Raw genomic sequence first — 11,293 nt, 5'->3', positions numbered from 1 at the left:
TATGAATAAACACAGTAGTAGTCACCACTTGGTCTTGGCTCCGTGTCCATGGACAGCCTGTCCTAGGCTCCATCCTGTCTTGGTGCCGAGCCAGAGGGTGAAGAAGGCAAATGTGGCTCAGATAAGAAAGTCTGGGCATTCCCTCTGCTGAACAAACAGACACACACACATATTTGAAGGTAAGTCTTTAATCAGACAGGGGTCACCATGTCTTCCGTTTGGTTTATGCTATCAGCTCCAGTCCAGTTTTCTCATACCAGCTATAGACCTGACCCTGCCACCACGTGACACTGAACTGACCTGCTCACTGTGTAAATATATTCACCACTGCACAGTTCAGCTCTTCCATATGTCTATGTCAAACTAAGGAGGAAGCAAACATTTATGAATTGAGACGTTTTAGGCTTGTGTCTGTTTATGTGTGGTTACAGTAGATAGTTTTACACATTACCATCCAGATAAGTGAGCAGTTATAATTGTGTGGTGTTTATGGCCTTCGTAGGTTAAATCACACTCTCTCATTAAAATTCACAGTGGCCTCCACTCAAACAACTTTTGAGACAGCATTACTGTTGCTTGTGATGAAAGAACACATGCAGCCAGACTACATTGAAAAAAATGATGAGATGTGAGGTGGCGAGACTAATGGAAAGCTGATGGAGTGTTGCCACACCCGCAACTTGTTTGTTCGTGCCCTCTGAGTGTTTTATTGATCTGTTCACAATGAGCATTTTTAAATTAGGAAAAAGGGACAGCCAGAAAATACCTTTAACTACATTAATATATTTGTTTCTACAGACCTATTGCATTTTATCACACTGAAAGAGAAAAATGAAGTTATTAAGTTGTTGCACAGCTACCATTGTTTTGCTCTGTGAAGCACTGTTAGACAGAAGATTTTTTGCCAAAACAAAAATGAGTAGATTTCAAATGTTCACAGTACACTTTTACATTTTTCCAGTATCTTCAGTTTTAAAGCTCAGTAAATAAATGTATTTAATATTATTTCCACAGCCAAAGAGCACTGCTCATTCATATATTGTGTCATGCAGGTGTGCACTTTTACATTGGTTTGTGTGTTGGAGACACACGCAATCATTGGTAAACACAGATGCTCATGGTAATTTGATATGCACTATGCTCTGTGGCCATAGTAGCACAACAGAGAGGCCAAGTCTCCGGTGGACAGTGTGTTTACTGTCCACAGCAGCCTCAGTCCCGCAGCCTGCCCTCATTCTGTCACTGGCCCTTTGTCTTTCATAAGTATTCATCACACTTTTCAAACCCTTTGAAAGGAGACATATTATGCTTTTTCAGTTTGTTCCCTTTCCTCTATAATGTTTTTATTTTGTGCGTCAAAGCTCTGCAAAGTTAGAAAGGCCAAAGTCGTTGATCAATACTCTTGCATTGATTTGCATAATGCATGCCTGACAGGTACTCTGGGACACTCCCCTAACAAAAAGCAATAAAGGAAGTTGATTCATCCTACATACGCAGGAAGAGGTTGACCAATCACAATAGAGTGGGCTAGCTGGCCAATCAGAGCAATCTGGGCTTTAACAGGAGGCGGCTCTTAAAGAGACGAGCTAAAAACAAGTGTTTCATGCAGAGGCTGAGAAAAGGGGCTGCAGGAATGGACAATAAGAAGAAAGTGATGTGTTTTCTGAACATTAGAGATTGTAAACATTTTCAGGTTATCAATAATATTTAAAATAATTAACTTCAATATAAGGATAATATATCTCCTTTAATTTGCCCCTGGTTCAGTACAATGTTACTTATGGTACAGTTACAGTAATATCAATGATGTGAGGTGATTATATAATATATATATATATACACAATGTAAAGAATATTTTACCAACAAGGTTTTTATTCAAGAATCGTTTCAGTTGAAGCTACTGCATACAAAATTCTCAATTAAGGTCCAACACTGAGCTCTGAACATTGAAAACAAAGTAAATAAAGTACAGTGAAATAATATAGTAGTCTAAATTCATGTTGAATTTTTTAGGCAGTTATGTAAAAGTAGACTTCATATAGGATTGATATTTGGTATCAGCCCCTGACCTGATAACTCCCAACAAAGAAATGACAAACTCAGCAGAGGAGGGAGTGAGGAGTAACGATAACATCTCCCTTTCAAGTGGAACATGGATTTAAAACCTACTGGGCCTTTTTTTAAATGCTACATGAAAAAGGAGAGGCAGCAAAGCTCTCAGGTGAGCGGTGTGGCAGCGGGCCCGGCAGCAAAAGAGTCTGGAAAGCTGCGGTGGCTTTAGTACACATCCATAATCAACAGCAGACTCAAGTTGACCGTCTGAAGTAGCTCACAGACTTTGCTTTATCAGTGAAATTCAAAGACTGTATTACCTTTTTATCAGCCTGCAGTTTGCTCTTGTAGTTGCTGTAATCACATGGCAGTCTGGTATAATAGCTAGTGCTGCAGCAGCAAGTGCAATATGTTTAGAAATAGCAATCCTCCGACCAATCGCAGCACAGCAGCAAGGAGCTGCTTTGCACACTCTGAGCAAACAGGCATTAGTCCCGTCCTGCCCACAAATTGCCGAGTTCATTCGGAGTGCTGGACGCTGGAGCTGACTTTAGAGAAGACGACTGCAGGACACTAAGTTCAAATGTCCATGTGGTCTAAGTGTGTGCAGTCAATCAGCCTGTAACTGTAATCACTTTTAGAATATATTTAAGGATTCATTGTACAGTGTAGATCATAGACACCTTTTCCAGATGCATGAAAATTATCCTGGACACGGGTGTCGCCATCTTCCACTGTTGACATAATTTGGAGCCACAGTCTGCGGTAGTGATCATGGTGTGGTATCAAGATCCTGCCAGTAGACACACTCGACCAGCGGTGGGTAGAGTAATAGAAACATTACTCAAGTAAGAGAACTTGAGTAAGAGTAAAAAAGTATATCATAAAACGATTAAAGGTGTGAGTAAAGTAATATAGCTGTACTTTTATACAAGGAAATACAATGATCATACCAGAAACAGAAATACGTGACAAGCAGCAGATCTGCTGACCAGCTATAACACTCATGCGTCACTGTTGGGAAATCGCTTTGTCCACTCAGCTGACTGTAAAAATTAATAAATCATAGATTGAGATAAGTTGATTTTATTTTTGTGAGTAAATGATGTAGGTGATAGAATGCTTATATTGTCTACGGCTATGAATAAAGTGTAAAAAAAACTGAAACCTTGATATGACAATGGGTACAAGATAAATTGCTAGTAAACCAGTGACAAATTAACGACATGTAGAAAGGAATTACAGAGTCTTTCAGATCAGTGGAGCGGTTCACACACTTGGACGCCAACTCTGCTGCAGACAGGGAGACAGGGTTTGGCCCACAAACAGTTATCAAGACAAGAGAGGGCATGCTGTCTTTGTCAGTAGATATATTCAATACAAACACACAACAGTAAACAGTATGAGCTTAAATCAACAGCTCTCAGAGGTGGAAGAGAACATTTGCTGGTCAGGCCACACCTCGTCTGGCACCAGCCACCTCTTACTGTGTTGTACCTTTATGCCACTGATTGTATTGTTACCATATGTGCAAAGATGGACGACGCAACTGCTCCCATAAAGTGAATCCAAACCATCATTATTGCCCCCTGGTGGTTGGCTGTAGTATAGGTCATAAATTGCAATTCTTCCTTGTTAGTGATGGGATGGACCAAACTAAAAAGTCAAAATACACGTTAAATTATGTTTTGTGTCAAAGATCGTTTATTTAATGTAAAGTAGTTTAGATCACACAGGTGTTTGTTCAAGTTCCCATTTTTTGTTTGAATGTGTGAGCATATTTGATACTATAAAAACTGGTGAAACTTCATGATTGACAGCGACTGGTGGCGCGAATATATTCCCGTGAACTTTACTGTGCACACTCTGTCTCCAAATGACATCATCAGCTTAAGATGTCAGGAATATTTTTGACTTCATTTCTGGATAGTTGGGATGAAAGCAGAGAACACTTTGTTCATCTTTATGTTCAGTCTATGTGACGCACCCACAGTACACAGGGAACAAACCACTGGGAAAAATTGTATTACAATTGGTGTTGTATCAGATTAGTGCAGGACAGGCTGGCACAGAGCAGCAACGACACACAACAGCAGTCTGCCGGAAAAATCTCTGCTAACAATCTCCTCACCACTTTACACACTCACACACACACACACACACACACAGTTATGTCTCTCCATGACTTCAGAGGAAAGTATATCGATTTGATTTCCTGGAGACATACTCTAACCTTAACCGAAGTTACAACTTGCTTAACCCCAACCCTTACCTAAACTTAACCTAACCATAACATAAACCTTAACCTTAACCTAGACCTAACCCAAACCTTAAAACATGTCTTCACCTTAATGACTTCTGTCATATGATCTCAATCACTGTCCCCATAAGAAAGACCCCCCCCCCTCCCCACCGGCACACACAAACACACACAAACACACACACTCTCCTGTAATTAATCCAACACAATAAAATGTGATATCACCATTATTATAAACCACTTGCCCAAGTTTAAATCTATGAATATTCTATTCTATTCTGCCTCTGGGTCTTTTTTGCAGTTGAACACGGTATCACACACACACACACACACACACACACACACACACACTCCTGTTTTACTTATTGATACAAAAGATATTTTAATTTCTGAAGCCCGTTTTATTACCCAGGGTTGCATCAGTTTCCAGAATAATGAAATGAAGAGCTACTCTGGTCCTTAACTCATACAGACTGGAAACCTGTTCTCACCTGTTTAAGGATTAAACAGCTTGTGACTCTGTGACTTTATTTCAATTTAATTGCCCTCAGATTAAAACGGGATTATCCAATAGGCTCCACATTAACAGTTATTTAGATATTGTGACGTGCGTAATGCTTTGGAGTGTCCGGCTCTGCTCGGCTGACTGCACTGAAGCCTCTAACTGCTGCTTTTTGCTTTTTCTATTGTATGGGAGGAGGAGCCGCTTTCCTGTGATTGTCTGGCTGCGCTCTCTCTCTTTTCCTCTCTCTCTCCCTCCCTCTCTTGCTCTCGGTTCCTCTCCTCCCTCTCTTCCCTCTCTCATTTTCCAAAGTTGAATATTCCGCTTGCCTGGGAGCAGTCTGCCAGCGGAGCGCAGCCCACTGCCTGAGCGCACCGGGCTGGTGTCTGGGTTGGTTTTCTCTGCGCTGCGCCGTTTGGAACAACACTTGGGGGAAGGGGAAGAAGAAGAAGAAGAAGAAGTCACAGTGTCCCTCCTTTTCTGTCCACACCTCTTTGTGTTTCTATCAACTTTCATTCCGGGTCACTTCCAAGATGACAGAAGCAAAGGGTGCTCGGCGCGTAAAGCTGGTAGGTGTCTGAAACCCCTCCCCTGCGCGCACTGAGGTGTCTGGCTCGGTCTGGCTGCGCGGGGCTCAGAGCAGACACGCCGGGGCTGAGAGAGAGAGAAGCGCCCGCTAATAGAAGAGGGAGCCGGTGGTGTTATGTTGTTTCTTTTTTCCATAAACCATTTGGGATTTTCTTGACGCGCTTTAGCTTTTGCTTGAATGGATGAGAGTCAGACGCGCGTGAACATGTGTGAGGTAGGCTGCTGCTCAAACTTACACACTTAGTGCTTCACGGACAGGACAGGCTTCCTCGTGTGTTTTCATGTCTGTGAGGACACGCTCTCTCCAGCTGATGTTACGCCACATATTGGCAGATGTGTGTTGTTATGAAACGCTGTTTCGGTGTGAGACATTACACCAGAACTGCGTGTTTTCCTCACTGTGGGGATTCTATATTTTGCCCCTGGAGTCTCCTGGGAGTCCTGGGATGGTGACAGACTCTATAGTTTGTGTTCCCGAGCTGCGCAGACGACGCAGATTCTTGTTATTTGAATGATTCAGCAGAGAGACGCATGTGTTGCTGCCACACAAAGCATGTGGAACAGTTTGAACATGCACGTGCATCCCTCTGCTTATTTTAGAGTCTTTCCAGGCTTGGATGTGGAGATGTTGGCTTTATGTGGCATGGAACACATTTTACATATTTATGAAACATTTTATTTGATTCTGTCAGGAATCGTACAATATATTCATGAGGAGCGTTGTGGTATTTTCATTCTGTCCAGCTTGGTTTGCATTATTTCCAAAAAATAGCAGAAAATAGCCGGTTTGTCTTGTGACTGGGTCTTTATTTCCTGCTAAAGCCTCACTTCAACATTCCTGTGGTGCTGTTATTAGTGCTAGGACTGTTCATCTGTTTGTTTTTGCAATATTTTAACATTAATGAAGTGTTCATTTCTGTTTGATGTTAAACATTTTAGGATTCAAAAAGAAACAACGTATTTCAACAACTACACTAACATAAGTGCATATTTCATTTTTCATATGAATGAATCCCAATGCTGTCCCCTCTGATTCCGGCTCGCCCGAGGTAACGAACGCTGACTTTTAAGTCCAAAACAAATCTGCCAGCGAGTCGTGTTGAAGTAAAAGCTCCGGCGCCCCAGAATTAATAACTTGTCACATTGTGATTAAATGCACAGCGTTGTCAGGGGAGTGTTGATGTGTCACCACACATAATTCATCTCATGTGGCGCTCAGCTACCAGACAGTGAACTCAATTGAGTTGTGATGATGTTGCTGAGCTCAGCTGACGGTGTGAGGGAGCGTGGTGGATGAATACCTGTGTACGCTGGAGGGTAAGGTTGCTTTAGGAGGTCAACACTTGTGTCAGAGATCAATGTGCCAGGTTTAAATACAGGTGGAGTAGCTTGCTGCTTTTTAATCCGGCTCTAACCTTTTACTTAAATCCCTTGTTCTTCGCTGAGTCACGTTTACCGGACTGCTTTACTCCGTGTCTCTGTGTCTGTCTCTGCCTGTGCCAGCTGCTTGAGCGAATCAAAGCCATGACAAAATGGACTAAGAGCACAAACCCAATCAGCCCCTGTGTGCACGTCCTATGAGTGCACTGTAGCAGCAGTTTACCCAGAGCTTCCCCATCCCATACCATTACACATCATGGCTCATCAGACTAGTTACACATCAGCACACTCATGTTTGCTGGAGGCAAGAGCAGTGTCAGCGCTCCAGGCTGCCACTTATACCTTCAAAAGCCATATGTTCTCTCCCCTGACTGTCTTCGTCTATCTGTAGGGTTGTTATCCCGTGGCTTCACTCTCTCTTTCTCCCTCTGTATCTCTCTCTCATCCTCATTCTTTCCTTCTTATTCATAGTGTCCCATTTTTCCCTCTCTTTCGGTCTATCAATCATATGTCTCTTTCCTCTCCTCTTCCATCCGACTCTGTCTCTCTCTCTCCCCTGTCCCCTGCTGAAGAATGGTGGGTTCAGTATCCTGTGCTCCAGGGCACATTACAAAGCTCACTCCTCTGTGTCTGCTTCACCTGCTGTAAACCTATTTTGTCTGACCTCTTGTGCTAAAAGTTCTTCTATTCACTGAGGAGAACAAGGGGATTAAGAGAAAGAGCTGGATTTAAGGAAACATTAATAGTCCAATGATTAAGGTTGTAAGACCTCCGTTAAACTCCATTGTTGACATAGACGGCTGCACACACCATGTATGCATGGTTGATTTAATTATGCTTTGCTTGAAGGATACATTCTGTACATGCACAGTAGATCTGCTACTCAATATTCTAAGCACGAGAAATACAAATTAATATGTGACGTCCGTGCACGAAGAAAAGCTGCTCTGTTTGGATTCAGCATTCTTTAGTTTTTTTAGCTCATGCACAGTTGGTGGGTGCCCCGCATACACCCACTGATCAGGAAGTGTATGTCACTGACCTCAGAGGACCCTCACATGCTGGATGTGGAAAGTATAACACTCGTTTATGGGTCAATGGATTAAGGGAGATCAATTATCACTGCTCAGCAAAACTAGGTTTTGAATGCACGGGTCTTGCGGCAGTTATGGTTTGGATTGCATAAAGCTTGAAGTGTCACTCAGCAGTTTAAGTGAGAAGTTTCCAAACCAAAATGATTCCCCTTAATGCAACATTTTATAATGGAAATAGAAAATAATTATCACGGTAATTGTCACTTTGAGTCTTTGAGTCTTTTTGTGCAGTTTGTGCAATAATCTGACCGTTAGAGGGACACAGTACAAAGGCTCACTGGTGACTGGTGTCTTTTTGTCCTCTTTATTCCCACAGTGCTGATGGTTTAAAACCAGGGGATTAAATTAGATTTCAAAGAGATCAAGGAACAGAACATGTCCTCAGATGTCTGAGACATTGTTCTGAAGTAGGGTGCAGTCATAAATTCATTAATAAACAACACAGTTTAACAATTGACCAGCTTTAACTTTTCATTTCTATCTTCTTTTCACCACACGTTTCTCTGTATTCTCGTCTTGTATCTCCTGACTCAAGCCACAACGATTGTCTGAGTAGCATCATGTGAGATGATTTACAATGCAAGCAATTGGTCTATGAGTTTCCCAGGCTGCTGTAACGGCTAGAAAAGCTTAGCCTGTCAAGATAGAAACTCTTTGTCTGATTTCAATAAAGCTGGAGTATTTACCAGTCTTGATCCAGAACGGACAGTGTCCCTTTTTGGACTGCAGTCCATCTATTAGTAACCTTGGGTCCAAAATTATGCCTCAGTTTGCCCTCTGCCCATTTTTTCATGAAGTGACTTGTAACATTAAGCTGATTTATAAAGGTGTCTGAAGTACTTATCAGATCATAAATTATATTGTTTTCCACACCTATATTCAAGTCCTTAAGAGTCCTTGAAGACTTAAGAAATAAAGTCGAAAGTTCAGCAGCTTAGACGTAAGCCAAGTCAGACCTGTAATCTTAGTGGAATTTCTTTCATTTCCATTTGAGAAGTGTAATAAGTCATATATATATAATTCCGATAGTGCCAATGAAAGTTCTTGAAACTCTTTCATTGACTTTTAAACAGAAAAACAGAACATGTGAAGTTGATGCTGCTGCCAGTGATATACCTTTATCCCAGACCAGCATCTGAAGCTAATGAAAGGGGGAACAGCTAAAGACCATAATGTGTGTGTGCACTGAGGTGGTCAGTTTCATGCAGCCGCGGCACATACCAAGAGAAGCCATGAAGCTGCACCCCCAATGTTTTAAAATCCCCTCCTCTCTGCTTCCAGCCTCACCATTCGTCACAGTGTTTCAGCTTTCTGCAACAAATCCACACTGCAGCAATTCCACTAATTCTACTCGACAGTTCAACAGCAAACAGAAACTGTCCTTTTAACAAACCTCATGCTCTCCTGAGTTATTTCCCCTCTGCCATATTGTTTGTGCACATATGGTTGGTAAATGAGCTGAGAAAAACACTCTGTATCAGAGAAATGTTGGGCCTAAATCAGCGGAAAAAGGAGACCTTAATGTGAATATGCTGTTAGGTTTTAGTGTTTGTGTTATGGTGGTAGAATGAAATGCATTTATTTTTATTTTTATTTTTTATAGTAGCAATAATATCCAAGAGGACATGCTTTCATGGCAGGGAGATAAGTGATGTGTTAACGCGTAATCAGAGTATTGGAATCGAATGCTCTTCAGGGTGTTGTGAGTTGTAAAGAGCAGCTGCCAAGACACAGATACTGACACTGTCTAAATATATCTACATATCAAAGTATTAAAAGTGCAGCGGAACCACAGGAATTATAACAGTCTCCATATTAAAGACAAGAGTAAAGACGATATGGCTCGTAGCTATGTTGAATGGGAAGTGTGAAAACAGGTGGAACAGCAGTTACATTCCTAAGCCACAACCAGGCACAGTTTGAAATCCAGACAAATCCTGTTTACAGTCATATGTATTAAAGGTACAGTGTGTAGAATATAATGACATATAGATGTGAAGTTGATCATGTTAGAGAACCTGTGGTAGCCTTCAGTTGTCATAAAAACAGAAAAGTTTGTCCAGTCTGGGCTACTGTTAAAAATGGCAGCCTCCGTAGAGAGGACCTGCTCCAAATGTAAATATAAAAGGCCCATTCTAGGTCAAAGAAAACTACAATTTAGATGATTAATACACACATATGAAAACATCAATTATTTTATAATTACATTTCTGCCAATAGATCCCTTTCACCCAAATCTTACACACTGAACTTTTAAGGTTCAAAGATTCCCACCAACTCTTTCCTTTAAACCTCCTGCAACAGATTGACGTGCATCACAAGTTACTGGCAAGAACTGGCAGCCCCCTTCAGCCTGAGTGGCGTAAAACAGTATAGAAGTAAATGTCTTTATTTTATTTATATTGGTCATACACAGATGAGATACATTTCATCTGTATGCTTTTATAGCTGCAGTTATGGCTGTTATATGTGTGAAATTATGCATAAATGAAAGCAGTAATCATTAGTTGTGGAGTTTACAGAAATTGAATGTGAGCAGCAGACTGCAGAGTCTAGCTGGGGTGAAGTCATTAGGAAGTGGTTTTCTGTGTGATATGGACTTGATCAAGGGTTTGAGTGTGGGAGTGGAGGCAGACATAGCATGGATGAATGTATGGTGTGACAGACTGCCTCCTGTTATTGTCTCCACACGTCTTTGATCTCCGCGCTGCACTGAGTTCAGGGTAGGTCCCTGCCAAGAGACACTCGCCCGTCTCCCAGAGTCACACTGCATGTAGATCAGTAAAAATTACCCATGTGTTCCTCTTTCTCCTTCTGGCCAATAACAATATTGTTATTGTTATTATAATTGTGCTTGTGCTGATTTGGTGTAAAACATCTTTCTGTCCCATGGTGAGACTGAAGACTGTATATAAAGATAGACGATGCGTCTCTACTTCCTCCCACTGTCCAGAACACTGGATACGAACACTGCTATGTTTTGAGCACTCTGCAGAAGCGATCAGGGGATGTACTAATTGTTTACCATCAAATAAGTAATTAAGTATTAAACTCAAGTTCCATCAAATTGGAAGTGACATGCAATTCGTTCAAATATATTCAAATTAAGTGTTGTCCTTAATTGTTGTTATCAAAACAATGTAACATTACTGGCTTGCTGTACTGATGTGTCAAGTTAGAATAAAGGTTTTAATTTAAAAGAAAACTTGTCCGTTGATGAGGTTTTGTCCTTATTTTCTATAAAATGTTAGACTGTTATGTTATGAGCTGTTTGGCTTCACTTTTGGGAGCCGTCCTGTTGTCCATCTTTATATAAAGTCTCAGTCTATAGGTGAGATAAAGAGAAGAGGTTACTGCTGTCTGAACTTGGTTTTAGACCCAGACTGAGCAGTTGCACCCTGCTGGTCAACAGACAT

The 11,293-nt window shown here is 41.4% G+C and overlaps 1 protein-coding gene across 6 annotated transcripts in view; it reads left to right on the top strand.

Annotated features, from left to right (window-relative positions):
- The window catches only part of mid2 (midline 2), a 143,241-nt gene that overhangs the window by 42,966 nt on the left and 88,982 nt on the right, over window positions 1-11,293 (top strand). For 2 of the 6 annotated variants that reach the window (XM_069531480.1, XM_020085255.2), the window contains exon 1: window positions 5,075-5,384. The exons of 3 other annotated variants lie outside the window; for them this stretch is intronic. The gene's annotated coding sequence lies outside the window, so the exon portion shown is untranslated. Of the gene's footprint in view, window positions 1-5,074; window positions 5,385-5,451; window positions 5,618-11,293 lie in introns of those variants that run through there. One more of the 6 variants, XM_069531479.1, reaches the window with a different exon arrangement.

Source organism: Paralichthys olivaceus, chromosome 9, assembly GCF_024713975.1.
Source record: "Paralichthys olivaceus isolate ysfri-2021 chromosome 9, ASM2471397v2, whole genome shotgun sequence".
Taxonomy (NCBI): Eukaryota; Metazoa; Chordata; class Actinopteri; order Pleuronectiformes; family Paralichthyidae; genus Paralichthys; species Paralichthys olivaceus.
Note: the sequence above shows the minus strand (reverse complement) of the source record. Positions and strands in the feature narration are given on the sequence as shown.